The following is a 27,442-nucleotide window of genomic DNA, read 5'->3' as shown; positions in this document are numbered from 1 at the left end:
TAGACACAGAGATGGACACTCCTCCCCTTTGAAAAAAATTCTTAATATATTTAAGGATGACTGAGCCTTCACCAAGATGCTTGTCTTTGACTGCCCTGGTTTTCCCTCTCTCTAGGGGGGAGTTGATTTTCCTGTGAATCCTGAGGCAGCCACACCACCCCCAGACACCTAGGCCCAAGCCAGATGGGAAGCTCGAGTGAATCTGCTGGGTGAGGGGGGAAATCTACAAGCTGCTGGGAAGACTCCGTGAGAGAGGGGAGGAGAAAGGCTGATGTTTTTACAGAATGTAAATGTGATGCATAAACTTCTTATCCAAGGAATTGCCTTCCCCCACTTGCTATTTCTTTCTTTTTTTAAAAAAATCTTTATTTATTTGGTTGTGCCGGGTCTTAGTTGCGGAAGGTGGGCTCCTCAGTTGCAGCTTGCCAGCTCCTTAGTTGTGGCACGTGGGCTCCTTAGTTGTGGCATGCGAACTCTTAGTTGCGGCATGCATGTGGGATCTAGTTCCCTGACCAGGGATCGAACCCCGGGCCCCCTGCATTGGGAGCTCGGAGTCTTAACCACCTCGTCACCAGGGAAGTCCCCATTTGCTATTTCTTTGCGGTTTTTTTTTGGCTGCGCCAGGCAGCTTGTGGGATCTTAGTTCGACCAGGGATTGAACCCGGGGCCATGGCAGTGAAAGTGCAGAATCCTAAACACTGGACCGCCAGGGAAGTCTCTTTGCTGGGTTTTCTTCAACCTTTCCTTGGTGAGGAAGTCAGAGGAGGTCAATGTGAATTCTCCTGCGGGGAATACAGCTGACATGGCCAAGCTTGAGGACAGGCAGTCTCCTGGTTGGTAAGATGAGGATTGGGACTGGATGAGCTATTAGGTCCTTTCCAGCCTAAGGACAAAGAGTTGAGGATGTTGCCAGTGAGGAAGTCAGATGGGGCTAACCAGTGAACAGTTGTATGTACGTAGAACCCTCTTTCAAATAATTTTATTTATTTATTTATTTTTAAAATAAATTTATTCTTTTTATAAAAAATGTATTTATTTATTTTTGGCTGAGTTGGGTCTTTGTTGCTGCGTGCGGACTTTCCCTCGTTGCGGTGAGCGGGGGCTACTCTTCCTTGCAGTGCGGTGGCTTCTCATTGCGGTGGCTTCTCTTGCTGTGGAGCACGGGCTCTAGGAGCATGGACTTCAGTAGTTGTGGCTTGCGGGCTCTAGAGCGCAGGCTCAATAGTTGTGGCACGTGGGCTTAGTTGCTCTGTGGCATGTGGCATCTTCCTGGGCCAGGGCACGAACTCGTGTCCCCTGCATTGGCAGGCGGATTCCTAACCACTGCGCCACCAGGGAAGCCCCCAAATAATTATATTTAATTTTTGTTGTTACAAAAGTAGCACATGCTTATTGTCAAATATAGGGAAATGACAGAGAAGCATAAGAATACATAGAACAATCAAATACACTCAAAGATAACCACAGGAAACATATTGGCTATATCCTTTCATTTCATTTTCCTAAGTAATGCTCTTGCCCAAGGAAACTCATAACTATGGAGCAGGCTGTAGATTAATGTATTTATGTGGTAGAGCTGAGAGGTGGAAAAGCTAAATGACAAGCTCAAGATCACACAGGTTTCCATGCTGAGGTCAAACCTTGTTTCTGCAGATAATCTTCTAAGAGATTTTCACATGCACTTGCTAAGCTGTGGAAATCATAGGACAGCCAGCTAGCTGACCACCAGTGGGGTCTTTAATCTGGGTGGGGGTCTAGGGGCAGGCACGTCTGACCTGGGTTGTGAAGCATCCAATTCACTTTCTGCTTGGTTGCCCCAGGGGCTGGAACACTGCTTTATATTTTCACACCCTTCAGATTTCCTGGACACAACCTGCTTTTTGAGCTGCTGACAGGACTGAGCAGAATGTGGTGTATGACTTCACAGGCCTTGGGATGACACTGTTGCCCCCAAATGACCGGCATTCTTTTAATGGGGAACAGAGCCAATCTTTTCAGGGTTAGAGGGAAGTGGGGACTCACAGACATGAGAGAACCCCAGAGCGTGGAGGATGCCCTGGTACCTCAGAGCAGCAGAGGGAAGCGGCGGTGTGATTTGCGGAGAGGGGCAGGGAGCTCTGTAAGGAAACTCTGTGACTTCATTTCGTCCAAATGCCAAGACTGACCAGTAGCTTGGGGCTCAGCAATGCTCTAAGGAGATGTTTGGCAACACTTACATAGAGGATAGGATTTGGGCTCCATTCCTGGCTCAAGCTGTGGTGATGAGGAAAACAGGACTTCGGGTCAGACGTGAAGACCCTGAGTGTTGCTGCTGAGGAGAACCTTAGAGGACTCTTAATTCTTGGTCCTGAGTCTCTTCATTTTCCAGGAGCTTATTCCTGGAAAAATCTGTGAACTTCCCACTGTTGGATGTAGAGGGATTGAGACATCTTTGTGTCTTGAAATTGGCTTTTGAAGCTCCTAGTTGTGACTAAACCACAGGAAAAGACATACAGAGCCACCTCTGACTTTCAGATGTAACAGGCAGGGGAAAGGCACCTCTCGGCAACTCCCTGGTGGTGTACAATAGGGGAAAGGGCCCTTGGGGAGCTCCAGCAGATTTTTTGCGCCCCTGCTCAAGTTCACATCCTTCACAGATAACAGAGTCCCCAGGTACTTATTTTAATAGATACCATTCTGGCAGGCGTGGCTTCCCTGTATCTTAGACCAGGGCATCTCAAATTTTCATGTGCACATGAATGCCCTGGGAGCTCTGTGGAAATGCAGATTCTGATTCAGTAGGTCTGGGTGGGGCCTGAGATTCTGCATCTCTAATAAACTCCTGGGTGATGCTGTGGCTGCTGGAAATGCATCTAAGGATCTCACTTTAGGCAGCTGTCCCAACAGCGATTTGCAGTCTCTCTGTGGAGGTGAAATCAATTTGGTGGGTCAAGATATGTATTTTTTAAAAATGAGGGGGCGGGGGGGGGCTTCCCTGGTGGCGCAGTGGTTGAGAGTCTGCCTGCCAATGCAGGGGACGCGGGTTCGAGCCCTGGTCTGGGAAGATCCCACACGCCGCGGAGCAACTGGGCCCGTGAGCCACGATTACTGAGCCTGCGCGTCTGGAGCCTGTGCTCCACAACAAGAGAGGCCGCGATAGTGAGAGGCCCGCGCACCGCGATGAAGAGTGGCCCCCGCTTGCCACAACTAGAGAAAGCCCTTGTACAGAAACGAAGACCCAACACAGCTTAAAATAAATAAATAAATAAATAATAAAAATAAAGGAATTCCTTAAAAATAAATAAATAAATAAAAAGAGGGAGGGACTTCCCTGGTGGTCCAGTGGTTAAGAATCCGCCTCCCAATGCAGGCGACACGGGTTCAATCCCTGGTCAGGGAAGTAAGATCCCACATGCTGCAGGGCAACTAAGCCTGCGCGCTCTAGAGCCTGAGCTCCACAACTAGAGAGCCCCGCGCACCGCAACTCCTGAGCCCACATGCTCTGGAGCCCGTGCACCACAACTAGAGAGCCTGCCTGCCGTAACTACTGAGCCCGTGGGCCCTCTAGAGCCCACGCACGCCAGAACTAGAGAGAAGCCCGCGCGCCGCAATGAAGAGCCCGTGCGCTGCAACGAAAAATCCTTCATGCTGCAATGAAGATCCCGCATGCCATAGCTAAGACCTGATGTAGCCAAATAAATAAATATTTTTAAAAATACCATTAAAAAAATAATAATAAAAAATGAGGGTTCAGTGGTTAGGAATCCATACTCTCACTGCCGAGGGCCTGGTTTCAATCCCTGGTGGGGGAACTAAGATCCCGCAAGCTGTGTGGCACAGCCAAAAAAAAAAAAGAAAGAAAAGAAAAGAAATAGAATATATCAGAGTATATCATAAAGAGTAAAGGTAGCAGTGATTTCATGAATACTTTGTTTTGGCTCTTTATGTATACATGGCTGTGTGGGTCATGACATAAAATGTCATTTTTACTGCGGGTTGAGGTCAGAATGGTTTGAGAATCACTGTCCTACATCATGGCATGTTAGAAACAGTAAGTTAGATGGATGCAGGCGAGGTGAGAGAGGCAGGGTGGAGTGGGGAGGAATGGGGACTAGAAGTGAATGTTCTGGACGCTGTGAGTATTGACAGTGATGTCATCACCTGAAAACGAAAGGAACATATCAAGCAACAAACAGAAGGAAGATTCCCCAAACTAACCATTTGAGGACAAAGAGCTTCCTCTTCCCTAAACTCAGGGGCTGGGCTAGACCGTGTGCATTTTTGTGCAAATGGAAATGACCTTTCCTTTGGGAAGAAGCCAAGCCAAGCCTCCCCACTGTCCCTGGCCTCCCCACAGATGGTGCCCTTGTGCAGGTCACTACACAACTGTGTGTGCTGGCCCTGCTGGTGACGACCATAAAACTGAGTGTGAAGACCAAGAAAAGCAGTATCAGCCAAGACAACCAGGGTAAGCAATGAGGTGACAGATTGGAGGGGACTCTGAATAGACAGTGACATGCAAGAAACTGAGGACAATGGTAGTGTTAAAACAGTCATCATGGCAGAGAAACAAGCTAGTCCCTGTTTCCAGGTAGGCTCCCCAAAGAGGATGCTGATAATCATAACAAAGGCCGTTTGTTGAGTTTTTACTCTTGACCAGGTATCATGCTGGGCATATTGTATATGCTGTCTAATTAAATTCCTCCATAGGTCTGGGATGTAGGCTCTTTTATTATCCCCACCTTACAGATGTGAAAACTGGCCTGTGAGGTGAATTATCTTGTCCATAGTCACCCACCAGTAAAACAGTGGAGCTGGGATTTGAACCTATGTCCCACAGACCCTACAGCTGTCACTCAATTGGAGCAAGAGCCTCCAGCATCAGATGATGACAGCTCCCATTTTTAGGGGGCCAGCCGAGCACTTTACATTGTTATCTGCATTCCTCCTGGGGACCCTGATAGGTAGGTACAAGCCGGCTGTTAGTTCTGATTTGGTTGCTAAAGATTAGTCCAGCTCTTTTTGCTCCTGGAGGTCACTCGACCTAGTAAACTGCAGAGATGTGGTGAAGAGTAGTGAGAAGTAGTTTTGATTGGGTGAGGGGCAGCTTGAGGGAGTCTTGAAACCAAGACAGAGGGGTTGTGACTTGATGGAGTTGATAGTTAGAAGTTATGTTAGTTTCTTGAGCAAGAGAGTAAAGGGATGCTGTGGGAAGAGAGACCTGGTCAGGGCCATCTGGGGATCCACAGAGGGGGTTGGTCAGGATGCCTAGGGGCCTTTCCAGCCCCACACTGATTTGCTCATCTCACTCATTTGGACAATTTATATTTACTGAGCATCTATTACACGATGTGGCAGGCATTGCTCTAGGTGCTGGAGAAACAGCAGTGACCGAGACTGGCAAAGTGTGTGCCTTGTGGAGCTAGCTGCCCTCCTAGTGGTGGATGCAGTGAGTACAGAAGGAAGTGCGAAGCCCAGCAATGAGCCATTTGGGGGGAGGGGAGGAAGGGGGAGCCCCCAGAGCCAGCCCTGCTTTGGAAGCCAGGGGGACGGAGTGCTGACTCTTCAGGGAGACACTCGAGCCCCTGCACTGGGTCCTGGGCAAGCAGCCGGGACCTCTGTTTATATCTGTCCAGAAGCTGGGAGCCAGTCAAGCTGAAAATCCCCAGTGAGCAGGCCCCCGGGGCAGGGAGAGTAAGGTGATATCTGCCTGGAGTCTTGAGAGACAAAGATGGCTGATGTGAAGGAACTGAAAATACAGTGGATTGTTGCCAAGAGAAGAAGCCATGGGCTGTTCTGCTGGTCCCAGAGGTTTGGTTAGATTGGTAAGGGGAGACCTGGTTAGGCTCATCCGTCACTAGGTCAGGGAGACTTCTTGGGGGAGTCTTAGATAACACTTGCCAGCATTGGTTGAGCTCCTTGGTGTGCTGAGCAGTGCCAAGCATTTTACATGCATTCCCCTCAACCAACAACAAGAGCTCCATCTGTCTCAGAAAGCACACACTGCATGCCAGACGCAGGTCTTTAAATTGACTAACTCGTAGGCTCCTCATGACGGTCCTGTGTGGCTGGTACTATTTTTTGTCATTGTCCTCGTTTTGGAGATGAGGAAATTGAGACAGACTCATTTAGGTCTCAATGTTTACAGCTGGCCTGGCACCATCATTGGTAGTTTTTGTTGTTGTTGTTTTTACTTTCACTTTTTTTTTTTGACGTGTAACTTACATACAGTCAAGTAGACAGATTTTAAGTGTACAGCTCCACTAATTTTTATGTATGTATACACCCATGTAGCCATGACATAGGTCAAGATTTAGACCATTTCCAACACCCCAGAAAGATCCCTTGTGCTTCTTTCCAGTCAATTCTGCTTGCAAGGGCCACCACTATTCTGGTTTTTTTTTTTTCTTTGGCCACGCCATGTGGCTTAACGGGATCTTAGTTCCCTGACCAGGGATTGAACTCGTGCCCCCACTGCAGTGGAAGCACGGAGTCGTAACCACTGGACCGCCAGGGAAGTACCAGCACTGTCTATTCTTGATGGTATTTCTATATCTGCTTTCTTTCTCCAATGCAGCATCTTTGAGCTTCATTCATGTGTCCTGAGTCGAAGTCATTTGTACATTCTGGTTCATTGCCAGGCAGCATTCCATTGCATGAAAACATCACGATTTGACTGTCCATTCTCTGGCTGATGGATAGTTGGGATGTTTCCAGTTCTTTTCTATTGTGAACAGAGTCACTGTGGACATTCACATGTATGTCTTTCAGTGGACGCACTCACCACGTCTCTTAGGTCTTTACTTGGGGGTGGGAATGCTGGGTTGTACAGTATGTGGCGTGGGTGCCTAACCTCTGCAGCACACTGCCCCCCAAACAGCCCAGCGGGGGAGAGTTATTATCCCATTTCCCAGAGTGGGAAATTGAGGCTGAGAGAGAATGAGTGGCTAAAATGAGGTGACTTGGCTGGTAAGGGGCTGAGCTGGAACCCAGACCCCCAGCTTGGGGATTTGGCCCTGAGCTAGGTGGCTGATCCAGTGAACAGCAATTTGGTGTGAGGGGCTTCGACCCACTGCTGGGTTTGATGGAGACTTTGGTGGCTGACCCAGTGCTTGGAACCTGGCCCATCCTGGGGTTCAAGTCCTATGGGAAAAGCCTTTTCACCTTAATATTCTTTGAAGATGCAAGGAACAAAAAACGTCTCTCTTTTTTTAAAAAATTTTATTGAAGTATAGTTGATTTACAATGTTGTGTTTAATTTCTGCTGTACAGCAAAGTGACTCAGTTGTACATGTATATATTCTTTTTCATATTTTTTTAAACTTTTAATTTTATATTGAAGTATAGTTGATTACCAATGTTGTATTAGTTTCAGGTGTACAGCAAAGTGATTCAGTTATACATATACATGTATCTATTCTTTTTCATATTCTTTTCCATTATGGTTTATCACAGGATATTGAATGTAGTTCTCTGTACTCTACAGTAGGACAGTGTTGTTTATCCATCCTATATATACTAGTTTATATCCGCTAATCCCAAACTCCCACTCCATCCCTCCCCCACCTCCCACCCTTGCAAACACAAATCTGTTCTCTATGTCTGTGACTCTGTTTCGTAGATATGTTCATTTGTGTCATATTTTAGACTCCACATATAAGTGATGTCATATGGTATTCGTCTTTCTCTTTCTGACTTACTTCTTCACTTAGTATGATAATCTCTAGGCAAATTTCATTCTTTTTAATGGCTGGGTAATATTCCATTGTGTGTGTGTGTGTGTGTGTGTGTGTGTGTGTATCACATCTTCTTTATGCACTCATCTGTCAATGGACATTTAGATTGCTTCCAGGGCTTCCCTGGTGGCATAGTGGTTGAGAATCTGCCTGTCAATGCAGGGGACACGGGTTCGAGCCCTGGTCTGGGAAGATCCCACATGCCGCGGAGCAACTAGGCCCGTGAGCCACAACTACTGAGCCTGCGCGTCTGGAGCCTGTGCTCTGCAACAAGAGAGGCCGCAACAGTGAAAGGCCCGCGCACCGCGATGAGGAGTGGCCCCCGCTCGCCACAACTAGAGGAAGCCCATGCACAGAAACAAAGACCCAACACAGCCAAAAATAAATAAATAAATAAATTAATTAATTTTTAAAAAATCAAAATAGACTGCTTCCATATCTTGGCTATTGTAAATAATGCTTACTTCACTTAGTATGATAATCTCTGGGTCCACCCATGTTGCTGCAAATGGTATTATTTCATTCTTTTTTATGGCTGAGTAATATTCCTTAGTAGATATGTACCACATCTTCTTTATCCATTCATCTGTCAATGGACATTTAGGTTGCTTCCATGTCTTTGCTATTGTAACTAGTGCTGCTATGAACATTGGGGTGCGTATATCTTTTCGAATTATAGTTTTGTCTGTGTATATGCCCAGGAGTGGGATTGCTGAATCATATGGCAACTCTATTTTTAGTTTTTTGAGGAACCTCCATACTGTTTTCCATAGTGGCTGCACCAATTTACATTCCCACCAACAGTGTACGAGGGTTCCCTTTTCTCCACATGCTCTCCAGCATTTATTATTTGCAGACTAAAAAAGTCCCTTTTATTTATCATTGGACTGGAGGAGCTGACTGCAAGGGGATGAAAGGTGAGGGTAGGAGTGAGCACGAAGAAATGAAAGAAAAACCAAATTACACTCCGGAAAGATGACAGGCTTCAAAGTTTCAGGTGCTACTGTGGGCTGTGTGTGACCTCAGGGTCCTTCAGAGACAGCTTGGGAAGTCCCCTGCCCATCTCTCTGGACCTGGGAGCAGGACCTCATCTGTGGTTGATCATGTCTTCAAAATTCAAGGTTTTTCCCTCTCAGTGTAGTTTTTGTGTTTTCATGGAGGCAGAACAGCCAGAGGGGTGTGGAATCCATCGTCATCCTCTGGCCAAACACAGGAAAACAGACCCCTCTGACTCAGGAATCGTAGTTTTGAATTTTCAGGCTGATAGTCTCAAATACCATGGATTAGGGAACCATGTACAAAATGCAATTGGCAGTTGGTCCCCAGAGTCCCTGGAAGTCCTGGCTGGCTGTGCAGGCCTGCCCCTGACACCTGCATGACACCATCAAGCAGTCTCCGAGTTTTACACCATACAGCTTTGTGTATCACCAGACTGATCTCCCTTGGAGGCTCTAAATTCCTATTTCCATCCTCCGTGCATCCTTTTCCTTGCATTAGTGCCAGGTGTAGGTATTATCATTAAAACTACATCTCATTCTTCTCTGTGCCTGTCCCTGACTATTGAGGCATACTGCCACATGTTTATTAGTGGATTTGCTCTACTGCAGAGCTTCTCAACTGAGCGGTTTTTCTCTCCTTCCCCAGGGACATGTGGCAATGTCTGCAGACATTTTTGGTCATCACAACTCGTGAGTGGGGGAGGGGTGCTGCTGGCATCTAGTGGGTAGACGCCAGGGACGCTGCTAAACATCTTACAAAGCGCCCACAGCAAGGGACTGTCAGATCCAAAGTGTCTATAGTGCTGAGGCTGAGAAATTCTGCTGCACTGTGAATTGCTGGTAAGGTTTTTCTGTCTTAAAAAAAATCAATTTAGAGATGCTCTTGACCTATCACAGGCATTTTATCTATCATCTGCATCACAAGTGCCTCCCCGAAATCCATCCTCTTTTAGTTTTCTTTATGGTATCTTTTGACACATATGCAAAAATTAATGTAGTCAAATGTGTGCTTCACTTTTATTACAGTCTCTGCATTTCCTGTCATGGTTGAGTCTCTGCTACCCTTGTTCAGTGCATATGGTTTCTTATTTCCACTTCTATTAGGGTTTCTATTGTTCAATTCATTAGGTCTTAATCCATCTGGAATTGATTTCTGTGACTGGTGGGAGGTGAGGGTCCAAATATAGATTTTTCCAGGTAGAGAGAGAGCCAGTTGTGGTTTTATCATATCTTAAATTAGCTATCCTTTCCCACTGAATTAATGTCACATACACACACATGGGGTCCCTTCTCTTTTCCAGTGATACTTGTCAATCTTAGGTTAATATCGTCAGATCTTGATTATGCAGCTTTGTAATATCACAAAGGCCAATTGTCACTTCTATTCCTTTTTTTCCCCTTTAATAATTTTTGGGTCAGTTCAGACATTTTTTTTCTTATTATTCTTTCCTAGGTCCCCAAATAAATAATGGAAGCCTCTCCTTCCTCCCACGCTGGGTTACGTTGCTCTGCTTTCTGTGTTTGTAACACAGTGCACTTTCCCTCTGTGCCGCTGATCAGGATGGTCATTAGATAGTCATTGGTTACTGGGGTCCCTCCCTCCTGCCAGCTTCACTCTGTGCTGTGTCCCCAGCAGTGGCATGGTGCCTGGCACATGGCTGGTGCTCAATAGACAGTGGTGGAATGAATGAGGGAGTGATAATGCATGTCTTTTTTTTTTTTAACATGAAAACTAGTTTCCTCTCTTGTGTTGTTTTGGGACCTGGCAGTCAGAGGTTGGCTTAGTCCTTGTCACTGTCAAGGTGTGGCCTCGGACAGTTGCTTTGCTCCTCTGCTTCAGTTTTCTTACCTGTCAGGCTGGACCTGATGAGCCCTGAGCTCCTTCCACTCTTACACAGCTGGGGGATCCCTCACACCTGTGAGGGATAAAGAGCTCTGGGGAGGAGAAGCACCACACAAAGTGAAATGCCAGGTTGACTCATCGCAGCAGGCACAGTGCCAGGGCCCCTGATACTTTTAGGGGCCCATGAAAATGGTCCAGTTTCTTTTAAAATCAGAAGAAAACAAAGTCACACCCTTTAAGTCACATGATTTGGCTTTAAATCAATCAGACACCTTTAAGTCACGTGACCCAGCTTTAGGTCAGGTCCCCCCCGCAGGGGTGTGGGGACAGGAGGAAGAGGCTCAGATGGAAAGGGAAGAAGGAAGTTTGGGGAGAACTCTTGAGAGAAAGGGCACAGGGATGAGCACAGCCCACCCACCCAAATGCCGCTTTTACATGCTCCATGTTCACAACCACCAGCCGCGTTTTCCAGATGCCAACACCCACACAGGCCTGCAGCTTGAAAACTGCAAGCCTAAGAGTCAAGCCAGGTATTTCTGGGTCCAGAGTTCTGCCTCTGGAGAAACAAAGGGCAGTCAGACTGCAGACAGCCTTTCAGGCTGTCCAACCACTGGGCAACCCGACCAGGCTGGAAGTGCCCCCATCGGATGCTGAAGGCAGACCTCTCTTCCCTCTGTGAGGTGAGGCAATTTGGGCCGGAGAGTCAGAAGCTCCCGGTAACCAACCCCTCCTCTCTGGGCACGTCCTTGGGGTTCCGCCAACCCCATCTCCAACCCTATTGCCCAGCCTGGAGGTCCAGTCGGGGAGCTGCGGGTGGCTCTGCCGGTGCTCTGGCGCCCTCTAGTGGCCATCCTCTCTAATGCCAACTCTCAGCCCTTTCTCCTACCTCCCTCCCCAGCCCTGGGGGCTGCACTCGCCTTGGGCACCTGCAGCCTGATTTCGTAACTCCTCTCCCTCTAAATGCTATGAAGTGCCCTACAGAGGGGGTATTTTTCTCTCAAAGTCTCCCAGGGCAATCACCCCTCCCTAGACTACCCCACTACTTTAAATCAGTCAGCCCTGCCCTTTAAGTCAGGTGAGCTGGCTTTAAATCAATCAGTGACTATGGAGAACAATATGGAGGTTCCTCAAAAAACTAAAAATAGAGTTGCCATACGATCCAGCAACCCCACTCCTGGGCATATATCCAGAGAAAACTCTAATTCGAAAAGACACATGTACTCCAATGTTCACAGCAGCACTAGTAACAATAGCCAAGACAAGGAAGCAGCCTAAATGTCCATCGACAGATGAGTGGATAAAGATGTGGTACATATCTACTAAGGAATATTACTCAGCCATAAAAAAGAATGAAATAATGCCATTTGCAGCAACATGGGTGGACCTAGAGATTATCATACTAAGAGAAGTCAGAAAGAGAAAGACAAATACCATATGATATCACTTATATGTGGAATCTAAAATATGACAAAATGAACTTATCTACATAAAAAGAAACGGACTCAGAGACATAGAGAACAAACTTACGGTTACCAAAGGGGAAAGGTGGGGAGGGATAAATTAGGAGTTTGGAATTAGCAGGTACAAACTACTATATATAAAATAGATAAACACACAAGGTCCTACAGTAGAAATAAAATAAGGAGAAAGCCCCCCCCTACCAGCATGTGTGTGCACACACTCATACTCACACACACACTCACATTAACACCAGCCCAGGGAGACAGCCCAGGCACCAGGCACTGACTCTGAGGTCACAATGAACAGGATCCAAAAAGCAATTACACTACACAGGCATTGTGCTAATACAATTATTGAAATTGCTAGTTGAAAACAGTTAATGGAATAATTAAGACAGACTGACCTAAAAGCTGATTTAAAATTAACCTTGCACGTGAATACCGTCTAAATAATTACTCTCTCCTATGATCTAGTCTCTCATTAAAGTTAAATTTCTTTGGGAGAAATTCTACATTTTGCACCATAGTTGGAAAGAAGAAGCCACACTCACTCACCTGCTGATGAAAGTGGAGGGTTATCAGCGGAGCTAAAGGGGAAATGAGCGTCCCGGCTTCCCAGGTGCTGAGAGATCCGTCTCTGCAACAAACCACCCTCCTTCCCACTTTTCCCTCAAGAAATGATGAAAAGCTATTAAAATTGCATCAGCTGAGGACCCAAATCACTAGGTGCCTGAGTGGGAGGGAGGTGCCTGTGGGGCTGGGGTCTCGCAGAGGCATCACAAACTCAGAGGAAACTCAGTAAGCTGTCATCCAACTAATTTCTCCACAGGTGAGAAAAACTAGGTCAAGGAGGGAAGAGGCTTGTTAGAGGCCAAACACCAAGCCAGTGGCAGGGGTGGGAACAGAAACGATTTTCAGCTGAAAGCTCCCCCCACCCCCGCAAACACCTCTCTTTTCTTTATTTTATTTATTTACTTTTGAATTTTTGAATTTTATTTATTTTTTTATACAGCAGGTTCTTACTAGTTATCTATTTTATGCACATTAGTGTCTATATGTCAATCCCAATCTCCAAATTAATCCCACCATCACCCCCCCACCCCCTGCCGCCTTCCCCCCTTGGTGTCCACACGTTCATTCTCTACATCTGTGTCTCTATTTCTGCCCTGCAAAGAGGTTCATCTGTACCATTTTTCTAGATTCCACATACATGCGTTAATATACGATATTTTTCTCTTTCTGACTTACTTCACTGTGTATGACAGTCTCTAGATCCATCCACGTCTCTACAAATGACCCAATTTCATTCCTTTTTATGGCTGAGTAATATTCCATTGTATATATGTGCCACATCTTCTTTATCCATTCGTCTGTCGATGGGCATTTAGGTTGCTTCCATGACCTGGCTATTGTAAATAGTGCTGCAATGAACATTCGGGTGCATGTGTCTTTTTGAATTATGGTTTTCTCTGGGTATATGCCCAGTAGTGGGATTGCTGGGTCATATGGTAATTCTATTTTCAGTTTTTTAAGGACCCTCCATACTGTTCTCCATAGTGGCTGTATCAATTTACATTCCCACCAACAGTGCAAGAGGGTTCCCTTTTCTCCACTCCCTCTCCAGCATTTGCTGTTTGTAGATTTTCTGATGATGCCCATTCTAACTGGTGTGAGGTGACACCTCATTGTAGTTTTGATTTGCATTTCTCTAATAATTAGTGATGTTGAGCAGCTTTTCATGTGCTTCTTGGCCATCTGTATGTCTTCTTTGGAGAAATGTCTATTTAGGTCTTCTGCCCATTTTTTGATTGGGTTGTTTGTTTTTTTAATATTGAGCTGTATGAGCTGTTTATATATTTTGGAGATTAATCCTTTGTCCATTGATTCGTTTGCAAATATTTCCTCCCATTCTGAGGGTTGTCTTTTCTTCTTGTTTGTAGTTTCCTTTGCTTTGCAAAAGCTTTTAAGTTTAATTAGGTCCCATGTGTTTATTTTTGGTTTTATTTCCATTACTCTAGGAGGTGGATCAAAAAAGATCTTGCTGTGATTTATGTCAAAGAGTTCTTCCTATGTTTTCCTCTAAGAGTTTTATAGTGTCTGGTCTTACATTTAGGTCTCTAATCTATTTTGAGTTTATTTTTGTGTATGGTGTTAGGGAGTGTTCTAATTTCATTCTTTTACATGTAGCTGTCCAGTTTTCCCAGCAACTTATTGAAGAGACTGTCTTTTCTCCACTGTATATCCTTGCCTCCTTTGTCATAGATTAGTTGACCATAGGTGCATGGGTTTATCTCTGGACTTTCTATCCTGTTCCATTAATCTATATTTCTGTTTTTGTGCCAGTACCATATTGTCTTGATTACTGTAGTTTTATAGTATAGCCTGAAGTCAGGGAGTCTGATTCCTCCAGCTCCGTTTTTTTCCCTCAAGACTGCTTTGGCTATTCGGGGTCTTTTGTGTCTCCATACAAATTTTAAGATTTTTTGTTCTAGTTCTGTAAAAAATGCCACTGGTGGGCTTTCCTGGTGGCGCAGTGGTTAAGAATCTGCTGGCCAATGCAGGGGACATGGGTTCGAGCCCTGCTCTGGGAAGATCCCACATGCCGCAGAGCAACTAAGCCTGTGCACCACAACTACTGAGCCTGTGCTCTAGAGCCCACGAGCCACAACTACTGAGCCCATGCGCCACATCTACTGAAGCCCATGCGCTCTAGAGCCTGTGCTCAGCAACAAGAAAAGCCCACACACTGCAATGAAGAGTAGCCCCTGCTCACTGCAACTAGAGAAAGCCTGCGTGCAGCAACGAAGACCCAACACAGCCAAAAATAATAAATAAAAATAAATTTATAAAAAAATACTATACTAATATCAATAAAAATAATATGTTAAAAAAATGCCACTGGTAATTTGATAGGGATTGCATTGAATCTGTAGATTGCTTTGGGTAGTATAGTCATTTTCACAATATTGATTCTTCCAATCCAAGAACATGTTATATCTCTCCATCTGTTTTTGTCATCTTTGATTTCTTTCATCAGTGTCTTATAGTTTTCTGAGTACAGGTCTTTTACCTCCCTAGGTAGGTTTATTCCTAGGTATTTTATTCTTTTTGCTGCAATGGTGAATGGGATTGTTTCCGTAATTTCTCTTTCTGATCTTTCATTGTTAGTATATGGGAATGCAAGAGATTTCTGTGCATTAATTTTGTATCCTGCAACTTTACCAAATTCATTGATTAGCTCTAGAAGTTTTCTGTTGGCATCTTTAGGATTCTCTATGTATAGTATCATGTCATCTGCAAACAGTGACAGTTTTACTTCTTCTTTTCCAATTTGTATTCCTTTTATTTTTTTCTTCTCTGATTGCCATGGCTAGGACTTCCAAAACCATGTTGAATAACAGTGGCAAAAGTGGACATCCTTGTCTTGTTCCTGATCTTAGAGGAAATGCTTTCAGTTTTTCACCATTGAGAATGATATTTGCTGTGGGTTTGTCGCATATGGTCTTTATTATGTTGAGGTAGGTTCCCTCTATGCCCACTTTCTGGTGAGTTTTTATCATAAATGGGTGTTGAATTTTGTCAGAAGCTTTTTCTGCATCTCCTGAGATGATCATATGGTTTTTCTTCTTCAATTTGTTGATATGGAGTATCACATTGATTGATTTGCATATATTGAAGAATCCTTGCACCCCTGGGATAAATCCCACTTGATCATGGTGTATGATCCTTTTAATGTGTTGTTGGATTCTATTTGCTAGTATTTTGTTGAGGATTTTTGCATCTATATTCATCAGTGATATTGGTCTGTAATTTTCTTTTTTTGTAGTATCTTTGTCTGGTTTTGGTATCAGGGTGATGGTGGCCTCATAGAATGAGTTTGGGAGTGTTCCTTCCTCTGCAGTTTTTTGGAAGAGTTTGAGAAGGATGGGGGTTAGCTCTTCTCTAAATGTTTGATAGAATTCACCTGTGAAGCCATCTGGTCCTGGACTTTTGTTTGTTGGAAGATTGTTAATCACAGTTTCAATTTCATTACTTGTGATTGGTCTGTTCATATTTTCTATTTCTTCCTGGTTCAGTCTTGGAAGGTTATACCTTTCTTAGAATTTGTCCATTTCTACCAGGTTGTCCATTTTATTGCCATAGAGTTGCTTCTAGTAGTCTCTTATGATGCTTTGTATTTCTGCGGTGACTGTTGTAACCTCTCCTTTTTCATTTCTAATTTTATTGATTTGAGTCCTCTCCCTCTTTTTCTTGATGAGTCTGGCTAAAGGTTTATCAATTTTGTTTATCTTCTCAAAGAACCAGCTTTCAGTTTTATTGATCTTTGCTATTGTTTTCTTTGTTTCTATTTCATTTATTTCTGCTCTGATCTTTATGATTTCTTTCCTTCTGCTAACTTTGGGTTTTGTTTGTTCTTCTTTCTCTAGTTCCTTTAGGTGTAAGGTTAGATTGTTTATTTGAGATTTTTCTTGTTTCTTGAGGTAGGCTTGTATTGCTATAAATTTCCCTCTTCGAACTGCTTTTGCTGCATCCCACAGGTTTTGGATCGTTGTGTTTTCATTGTCATTTGTCTCTAGGTATTTATTGATTTCCTCTTTGATTTCTTCAGTGATCTCTTGGTTATTTAGTAACATATAGTTTAGCCTCCATGTGTTTGTGTTTTTAACGTTTTTTTTCCCTGTAATTGATTTCTAATCTCATAGCGTTGTGGTCAGAAAAGATGCTTGATATGATTTCAATCTTCTTAAATTTACTGAGGCTTGATTTGTAACCCAAGATGTGATCTATCCTGGAGAATGTTCCGTGCGCACTTGAGAAGAAAGTGTAATCTGCTATTTTTGGATGGAATGTCCTATAAATCAATTAAATCAATTAAATGTATCTCGTCTATTGTGTCATGTAAAGCTTGTGTTTCCTTATTAATTTTCTGTCTGGATGATCTGTCCATTGGTGTAAGTGAGGTGTTAAAGTCCCCCACTATGATTGTGTTACTGTCGATTTCCTCTTTTATAGCTGTTAGCAGTTGCCTTATGTATTGAGGTGCTCCTATGTTGGGTGCATATATAGTTATAATTGTTATATCTTCTTCTTGGATTGATCCCTTGATCATTATGTAGTGTCCTTCCTTGTCTCTTGTAACATTCTTTATTTTAAAGTCTATTTTATCTGATATGAGTATAGCTACTCCAGCTTTCTTCTGATTTCCATTTGCATGGAATATCTTTTTCCATCCCCTCACTTTCAGTCTGTATGTGTCCCTAGGTCTGAAGTGGGTCTCTTGTAGACAGCATATACATGGGTCTTGTTTTTGTATCCATTCAGCAAGCCTGTGTCTTTTGGTTGGAGCATTTAATCCATTCACATTTAAGGTAATTATTGATATGTGTGTTCCTATTACCATTTTCTTAACTGTTATGGGTTTGTTTTTGTAGGTCCTTTTCTTCTCTTGTGTTTCCCACTTACAGAAGTTCCTTTAGCATTTGTTGTAGAGCTGGTTTGGTGGTGCTGAATTCTCTTAGCTTTTGCTTGTCTGTAAAGCTTTTGATTTCTCTGTCGAATCTGAATGAGATCCTTGCTGGGTAGAGTAATCTTGGTTGTAGGTTCTTCCCTTTCATCACTTTAAATATATCGTGCCACTCCCTTCTGGCTTGCAGAGTTTCTGCTGAGAAATCAGCTATTAACGTTATGGGAGTTCCCTTGTATGTTATTTGTCGATTTTCCCTTGTTGCTTTCAATAATTTTTCTTTGTTTTTAATTTTTGTCAATTTGATTACTATGTGTCTCGGCGTGTTTCTCCTTGGGTTTATCCTGCCTGGGACTCTCTGCGCTTCCTGGACTTGGGTGGCTATATCCTTTCCCATGTTAGGGAATTTTTCGACTATAATCTCTTCAAATATTTTCTTGGGTCCTTTCTCTCTCTCTTCTCCTTCTGGGACCCCTATAATGTGAATGTTGGTGCATTTAATGTTGTCCCAGAGGTCTCTTAGGCTGTCTTTCATTTCTTTTCATTCGTTTTTCTTTCTGTTCCGTGGCAGTGAATTCCACCATTCTGTCTTCCAGGTCACTTATCCGTTCTTCTGCCTCAGTTATTCTGCTATTGATTCCTTCTAGTGTATTTTTCATTTCAGTTATTGTATTGTTCATCTCTGTTTCTTTGTTCTTTAATTCTTCTAGGTGTTTGTTCTTTAATTCTTCTAGGTGTTTGTTCTTTAATTCTTCTAGGACTTTGTTAAATATTTCTTGCATCTTCTCGATCTTTGCCTCCATTCTTTTTCCAAGGTCCTGGATCATCTTCACTATTGTTATTCTGAATTCTTTTTCTGTAAGGTTGCCTAGGTCCACTTCATTTAGTTATTTTTCTGGGGTTTTATCTTGTTCCTTCATCTGGTACAAAGTCCTCTGCCTTTTCATTTTGTCTATCTTTCTGTGAATGTGGTTTTCCTTCCCCAGGCTGCAGAACTGTAGTTCTTCTTGTTTCTGCTGTCTGCCGTGGATGAGGGGATCTCCTTCTCCTTTCAACTCACGGTTTCCTGCCTTATCCCAGACCAGAAGAGCTCTTGGCCTGGTGTGTGGCTCCACAGAGGTGCTGTTGGGCTGGACCAGGGTCCTGAGGCCATGCCACAGGGTGGTCCCAGGCTGTTGGGCAGTTTTCTCTTGTCCACATCTCTAGCCAGCTGCCTGCCATTGGCCAATCCAGGATTCTGTGATGGCACTGGGCCCGTGTGCAGGATGCACTTGAGGAGGCCCACCTGTGGGAGGAGAGTCGTGGCCACCCCGCCCTCCGAGGGGCCGAGGCCCCTGGCGGGAAGCTCTCAGCCAGTGTCTGAACAAAGGACGTTGTGTCCTCATTCTTTGCAAACCCTCAGAGTTACCTCAATAACATTTTTTAAAATGGACTTCCCATTTGGCATATTTATGAGATAAAGAATTTCCCCCATTAAAATTCAGGAACAACATGTTATTAGAAAGCAAATGATCTATTAGTTGGAGGATTTTAAAATTCTAACCAGAAAACACTTACTCTTCACCCTCTTGGGCATCTTTATTTATCCCTCTGATTTCTCCAGAACCTTTCCTTCAAGGAGAAATCTCTGGGCTCTGCAGGGACTGTGAGTGGTGACAGTCAGGTAATTCTGAGACTGAAAAGCTCGAGGAAAAGAGACAAGGTCTGTAAACATCTGGATAGTTGGGGTAAAGGAGGCTTCTCCATGGAGAGGTGTAAACACAAGTATAAAGGCCTGGGTGTGGGGCTGGCATGAAAAGTGGTCTGACGGCACGTGGATCAGAGGCCTCGACTGGGGAGATGCCCTGAGTGGGGCTTCTGCCCAAGGTGGAGGGCAGTGGCTATGGTTTGGGCCGGGGAGGAGGGGAATGAGTGGGTCACCAGCTGTTGTTCTGACTGATCCTGGGAAGGCACGCGTCATTTCCTGGCTGATGAGCCGGGGGAGGGACTGGGTCTGTGTGGCCTGGTCAGGAAAGGGGGGATCCTGAGTCTCAGCAGAGCCTTTGCAGGGAAGGGTGTTTGAGGGAAGCAGTTTCCCAGACACAGAGGGTAAGGGGATTTCTGGACTTTCAGGTCACCTTCAACATTGTCGAAAGGCAATGGGCTGTGACAGGAGGGAGGGGACACTCAGACCCTGGGCTGTGACAGGAGGGAGGGAATACGTATGCACCTCAAGGGTCAGAGAGGCAGGCTTGGTGCCACCTCCTGGCCAGCTGGGAAGTGCAGGCCGCAACCTCTCAGTTCCGTGAAGCCCATGCTCCCAGCTGGCAAGCCTGCAGAAACCACTAAATTTGGAAATTCAAACTGAAATGGAGCCACATATCCCATGACTTCTCCAAAAACAGTTATAGAATAGTTAATTGGAAACCATATGCAATCAAAAGACTGTAGACACAAACTTCACAACTTACACCAACATTCACTCAAAATTGTCCATAGACAAATTTAAAATGCAAAACTATAAAAATTGTAGATGAAAACATAGAAGGAAATCTACATCACCTTGGGCTTGGTGAATTTTAACACAAAACCTCAAAAGCCTATCCACAAAAGAAATACAATTTTGAACATGGACTTTAAAAATTTAAAACTTTAAACTCTCAGAAAACCAAAAGACAAGCCACAAATTGGGAGAAAAAATATTTGCAAAATGCATATCTGATAAAGAATTTGTACAACTATAAAGCAAACACCTTCATTACAGATGGGTAAAGATCTGAAACTTGACCAAAGAAGATATACAGATAATAAATAAGCGGACAAAAATATTTTCAATGTCGTATATCATTAGGGAATTACAAATTAAAACAACAAGACAGGGACTTCCCTGGTGGCGCAGTGGTTAAGAACCCACCTGCCAATGCAGGGGACATGGGTTTGAGCCCTGGTCCAGGAAGATCCCACATGCTGCGGAGCAACTAAGCCGGTGAGCCACAACTACTGAGCCTGCGCTCTAGAGCCCGCGAGCCACAACTACTGAGCCCGCGTGCCACAACTACTGAAGCCCGTGTGCCTAGAGCCCGTGCTCTTCAACAAGAGAAGCTACTGCAATGAGAAGCCCACGCACCGCAACGAAGAGTAGTCCCTGCTCGCCGCAACTAGAGAGAAAGCCCGCGCAGCAACAAAGACCCAACACAGCCAAAAATAAAAAAATAAATAAATTAAAAATAAATAAATAAATAAAACAACAAGACAGCACCACACACCTATTAGAGCTGCTAACCTCCTCCCAAAATGACAATACCGATTACTGGAGGATGGGGTACAACAGCAACTCTTCCTCATTGCTGATGGAACACATAGACGGCCCTTGAGATACAGGCTGGCAGTATTTTCCAAAGCCAAACAGGTCTCACACCTGGAGATCCATCCATCATGCCTCCAGTATTCACACAACTGCTTTGGAAAACTGTATCCAAACAAAAACAAGGATGCTATTACGCACAGAACCTCTACTCATAATGTCTAAACCTTACAGGAATTAGGATGTCTTCAGTAGATGATGCATAAGCAAACTGGGGTACATCCATGTGAAAGGGAGCAGAATATGACACCCTGAAATGTGGAATTTCAAGAGAACCTAAAGAGCTAAAACAATTTTTAGAAAGAAAATCAACACAGCACACAGCAACATTAAATAAAACACTGTGATACTGGCATGAAGATATACATACAGATGAATGCAACTGAATGGAGATCCTAGAAATAAACCCATTCGTCTACGATGAACGGATTTCAGACTACAGTCAACAGCATTAAAATGGGGGGAAATGGTGTTTTCAACAAATGGTGCTAGGTGACTGGCTAACCACATGCAGAGGAATGAAATTGGACCCTTACCTCATACCACATACACAAAGCATCTCAAAATACATAAAAGGCTTAAATGTAAAAAGTAAAATTTTACTCAGCCCCTTGAATCCACGGGTTCCACATCAATGGATTCAACCAATGCCAGATCAAAAACTATTAGAAAAAAATGCCAAAAAGTTTCAAAAGGAAAACCTTGAATTTACCACATTCCAGCAACTATTTACATAACATTCACATTGTTTTTACAACATTTATATAGCATGTATATTGCATTAGTTCTTATACACAATCTAGGAATGATTTGAAGTATACAGGAAGATGTACCTAGGTTATTTGCAAATACTATATCATTTTATATAAGAGATTTGAGTGTCCATGGATTTTGGTATCTGTGGGGTGTCCTGGAACAAATCCCTCATGGATACTGAGGGACGACTGTGTAAAATCTCCAATAAAACATAGGGATAAACCTTCATAACCAGCAACCAAAAGAAAAAAATTAGATTTCCTTAAATTAAAAACCTTTGTGCATCAAAAAAATGCAATTTAGAAAGTGACATGACAGCCCACAGAACGGAAGAAAATAATTTCACATTATATTTATATCTGATGAGTCTTTATCCAGTGTGTATCAAGAACTTTTACAACTCATCAACAAAGACAAATAACCCAATTTTAAATGTGGACAAAGAACTTAAATAGACCCTTCCCCAAACAAGACATGCAGATGGTCAACAAGCAGCTGAAAAGATATGATGGAAATGCAACTTAAAACCACAATGCAATAATAATGCCTTCACACATGCTAAAATGGGTATAATCAAGAAAATTAAAAATAACAAATGTCGGCAACAATGCAGAGACACTGGAACTTTTAAACCTTATTGTGGAAATGGAAAATGGTGCAACCTCTGTCTACTCTATGAATATACAATTATCTATGGTTCAACAACTCCACCCCTAGATATAGAACCCAAAGAATTGAAAACAGGTGTACACATCTATTGACAGCAGTACTGTTCACGATAGCCAAAAGGTAGAAACAATGCTAATGTCCACCAATGGGTAAATGGATAAGTGACATGGAGGTTGATCCATATTATTCTGCCTTAAAAGGAATCAAGTGAAATGATGTAGCCTCTGTTGAAAACAGTATGGCAGTTCCTCAAAGACTTCAACATAGGATTAACATATGATCCATCAATTCCACATCAGGGTGTACCCAAAAGATTGAAAGCAGGGACTGGAACAGATACGGGTACACTCATCTTCATAGCAATATTAATCACAATAGCAAAAGGTGGAAGTGACCCAAGTGTCAATGGATGAATGGATAAACTAAATGTGGTATACACAAAAAGCATTGAAAATTCAGCCTTAAAAACTAAGGAAATTCTGACACGTGCTACAACATATATTAACCTTGATCCATTATGATAAGTGAAATAGCCCTGTCAAAAAAGAACAAAAATTATATGATTCCACTTATATTAGGTATCCAGAGAAGTCAAATTCAAAGGCAGAAAGTAGAATGCAGTTGCTGAGGGGAATTAGTGTTTAATGGCTACAGAGTTTCACTGGTGAAAATGGAAAAGATCTGAACGTGGATGGTGAGGACATTTGTACAACAATATGAGTGTGGTTAATGCCATAGAACTGTGTACTTAAAATGGTTTAAATGGTAAATGTTATGTACATTTAATCACAATAAAAAATGAATGAAGTACTGATACATGTTACAATACAGAAAAGGTCACCCAGATCTTACTCATCCTGTGCACTTTCAATCCATCAAGGTTGTGATAATGAGGGAAAGTATCACTCATGGTTTTAGAGGAACAAAACAGGATCAGAATGAAAAGAGACATTTCCCTAGAGTTGGGGCAGCTGGTGAAAGTTGAAGTGGGCCTGTGGATTGGATCATAATGTGGAAACCATAATATTTTCCTCATGTGGAGGTTTCATGCTGGTTCCCCGGAAGAGTGTCCCTATTTTGGGACATTGAAGTGTTTTGTGTACAGTGGCAAATGTGAGTACTTTGTACTGCTATTTTAAATTTTCTATACGTTTGAAATTACTGGTAAATAAATTACTTTTCAAAACAATCATGTCAATAAAAGGACAGAAATGTAGAGAAGACAACAACCTTTGCTGTAGAGGCCAAGCCCTACCCAGATCCTGCTCACCCAAAATGATGATGCAATTCACCCATGTAGGACTTCACATGTTTTTAAGGGACACTGTGGGAAGATTATATTAGTAGCCACTATGTCTTGGGTGTTGTGGATGACCTGGATGTGGTAGAAACAGTGGGATTTCTAATTCCAGTTTTCTGTATTAAATCACCAACAAACTGTTAGAACCAATAAATGAATTCAGTAAAGCTGCAGGATACAAAATCAATACACAAAAATCAGCTGTGTTTTTCTACACTAATAATGAACCATCAGAGAGAGAAATCAGGAAAACAATCCCATTTACAATAACATCAAAAGAATCAACTACCTAGGAATAAATTTAACCCAAGACATGAAAGAGCTGCAGACTGAAAACCTTAAGACATTCGATGAAGAAACTGAAGGTGCAAATAAATGGAAAGATATCCTGTGCTCATGAATGGAAAGAATTAGTAGTGCTAAAATGTCCATTCTACCCAAAACAGTGTGCACATTCAATGCAATTCCTATCAAAATTCCAATGGAATTTTTCACAGAGGCTGAACAAACAATCCTGACATTTGTATGGAACCACAAAGGACCCCGAACAGCCAAGGGGATCCTGAGAAATGAGAACAGCAGCTGGAGGAAACTCACTCACTGACTTGAAACCATATTGCAAAGCTACAGTAACCAAACAGTGTAGAAATGCCACAAAAAGAAGCACATGGGCCAGAGGAATAGAACAGAGAGCCCAGGAAAAAACCACACATATGAGGTCAGTTAATTTATGACAAAGCTTCCAGGGATATACATCAGGGAAAGGACTGTCCCCTCAATAAATTGTGTGCGTTATAGACAGAAGGAGAGAATTACTGTGTTGGTGTCTTGGGGACATTTGGAGGAGTTTCTGACAGTGGGGATGCAATCTGTCCATCTTTTCCCTCCTTGGCAGAAATCTCCATGACATGAGCCTCTCTAAGAATCCTCCCCGAATTGGGGCCTGAAGAAATCAGAGCTGAGATTCCAATTGTCTTCACAGACAATACCGCAAGTATAAGTATTACTTCAACAAGATAATTTAAAATGCTATTATTGGGAATTCCCTGGTGGTCCAGTAGTTAGGACTCCACGCTTTCACTGCTGAGGGCGCGGGTTCAATTCCTGGTCAGAGAACTAAGATCCCACAAGCTGCGTGGCATGGCCACACACACACACACACAAAATGTTATTATTGCCCTTTATTCCAAATGTGTAAGAGGGGAAGTGTCAGCAGGAGCCTAGTGTTTAGAGCTGTCTGATTTGATTGGACCTGTTCATTCATCCCCGACTGGCTTCAAACCCATTTGAGTTACTGGCGAACACCAAGCTGAATCCAGAGACTTGCCAGCAGGAAGGACACTAATGGAAACTTTCTTATTACCTGTCCTGTTGGCTTCTCTGCACCTTCTGGTCACTAGGTTGTGTCACTCCCTATGGTGCTGGGGTATCAAGTTTTTAATACGATTATCACCAATTATGAGACTAGAAAGAACAGAAATCAGGCTATCCCATGAAATCTCTCTGAAACTGGAGGACAGAGTCACTTTCTTTATTTTCCTGGTTTAACAGGTCAGTTAGTTGCTGCTCATTACTAACTAGCCCTCTTTTACCATCATGCCAGGCAGTCAACTGAGATTTACTCACATTTATATTTACACTAGTTCTCCCTCAAAGAGCCTTCTGGATCAAACGTGTGCACAACATCACCTCAGTCTGGAAATACTGGAGAGGCAGAATAAATCCAGTTTGATTTGACTTATGTAAATCATTTCTTACAGGGAATTCTCTTGGTGGGAAAGGTCAATGTTTTCCACCAAGTAAAAATAAATATAATACTGATCTGATCTCATCTGATCTCAAAATCGTGTTTTCTATATGCACACATACAAACACACACACACATGCACATGGGCAGACACACACCCTCTGCTAAAGTTACCAATAGCTTTTAAGGTCAGTAAAATCCATGATTACGAGCTTACGCTGTGGAATGAGCTGGATCTGGGTTTAAATCCTGCTTCTGGCTGTGTGACAGGGCACTTTACCTCCCTGCATGGTTTTCCTCTGCTGGTAAACAACACCCATGACAGAAGGGTTAATGTGAGGATCAGACAGAACAGTGCCCACTAAACTGGTGCTTCTCCAATTCCAAAGTGCACACGAATCATCTGGGAATCGTGTTACATTGGAGATGCTGATTCCGATTCTCAAGTGGGGCTTGATGTTCTAAGTTCCTAGGTGACCTTACACTGCTGGTCCATGCACCAAACTTTGCGTAGCAAAGCACATACTGAAACCTTACAAAAGGGAAACCAAAATCGCTATCCAGTGGTCCTGCCAGCCAAGTAAGAGAAGAAAGCTAAGAAAGGATTTTTTTGGTGCCCAGTGTGAGCTTGGTATAAACTCAGTTTCTCTAGGTGTGGAGACGATGACACGTTTGGGGCCAGGCTTTATTCTGTCCCCTCATGAGCCTCAGCAATGACTTAATTTCCATTCTTCTGCCCAGGGTCAGTCAGGGGCCACGGGAACCCACAGAGATGGGGAGTCTCATACCTGTCATTGTCCTGGCAAATCTCCCCCACGGCCACCAAGGCCTTCAGGTACTCGCTGGGCTGCTAGGGGTAGATGTAGTGCAGGGAACAGCTGTTCCTGGGGTCTCCATTTCGGGCAGTGGACTCTATAGCTACCTGGAAGAGAAGATAGGCGAATGGGTAGATTTAAAGTGAACGCATCTGTACAAAACAAAGGAGGCAAGACTATACCATGGTGGAAAGAGAGTCTTTTCAACAAACGGTGCTGGGGAAACTGGTCAGCTACATGTAAAAAAATGAAATTAGATCATTCTTTAACACCATTCACAAAAATACGCTCAAAATGGATTAAAGACCTAAATGTGAGACTGGACACTATAAAAGTCCTAGAGAAAAACATAGGCAGAACACTCTCTGACATAAATCACAGGAATATCTTTTTCGGTCCATCTCCGAGAATAATGGAAATAAAAACAAAAATAAACAAATGGGACCTAATTAAACGCAAAAGCTTTTGCACAGCAAAGGAAACCATAAACAAAATGAAAAGACAACACACAGATTGGGAGAAAATATTTGTAAATGATGTGACCAATAAGGGATTAGTCTCCAAAATTTACAAACAGCTCGTGAGGCTTAATAACATCAAAACAAACAACCCAATCAAAAAATGGGCAGAAAACCTAAATAGACATTTCTCCAAAGAAGATATATAGATGGCCAAGAGGCACATGAAAAGATGTTCAACATCGCTAGTTATTAGAGAAATGCAAATCAAAACTACAATGAGATATCACCTCACACCAGTCAAAATGGCTATCATCAAAAATTCCACAAACAATAAATGCTGGAGAGGGTGTGGAGAAAAGGGAACCCTCTTGCACTGTTGGTGGGAATGTAAATTGGTACAGCCACTATGGAGAACAGTATGGAGGTGCCTTAAAAAACTAAAAATAGAGCTACCATCTGACCCTGCAATCCCGCTCCTGGGCATATATCCAGAGAAAAACATGGTCCGAAAGGATACATACACCCCAATGTTCACTGCAGCACTGTTTACAATAGCCAAGACATGGAAGCAACCTAAATGTCCATGCAACAGAGGAATGGTTAACGGAAGATGTAGTACATGCATATAATGGAATATTACTCAGCCATTAAAAAGAATGAAATAATGCCATTTGCAGCAACATGGATGGACCTAAAGATTGTCATACTGAGTGAAGTAAGTCAGACAGAGAAAGAGAAATATCACATGATATCCCTTATATGCGGAATCTAAAAAGAAATGATACAAAGGAACTCATTTACAAAACAGAAACAGACTCATAGACTTAGAGAACTAATTTATGGTTACCAGGGGGGAAGGGTGGGGGGAAGG

At 43.2% G+C, this 27,442-nt stretch overlaps 1 protein-coding gene across 1 annotated transcript in view; it reads right to left on the bottom strand.

The window, feature by feature from the left end:
• Positions 1-27,442, bottom strand: part of KCTD20 (potassium channel tetramerization domain containing 20) — a 111,705-nt gene that overhangs the window by 80,358 nt on the left and 3,905 nt on the right. Inside the window, exon 2 of the mRNA XM_068557367.1 lies at positions 26,084-26,217. The gene's annotated coding sequence lies outside the window, so the exon portion shown is untranslated. The remainder of the gene's footprint in view (positions 1-26,083; positions 26,218-27,442) is intronic.

Source organism: Eschrichtius robustus, chromosome 12 (genome assembly GCF_028021215.1).
Source record: "Eschrichtius robustus isolate mEscRob2 chromosome 12, mEscRob2.pri, whole genome shotgun sequence".
Classification (NCBI taxonomy): domain Eukaryota; kingdom Metazoa; phylum Chordata; class Mammalia; order Artiodactyla; family Eschrichtiidae; genus Eschrichtius; species Eschrichtius robustus.
The sequence above is the reverse complement of the archived record's forward strand: the minus strand, read 5'-3'. Positions and strand labels throughout refer to the sequence as shown.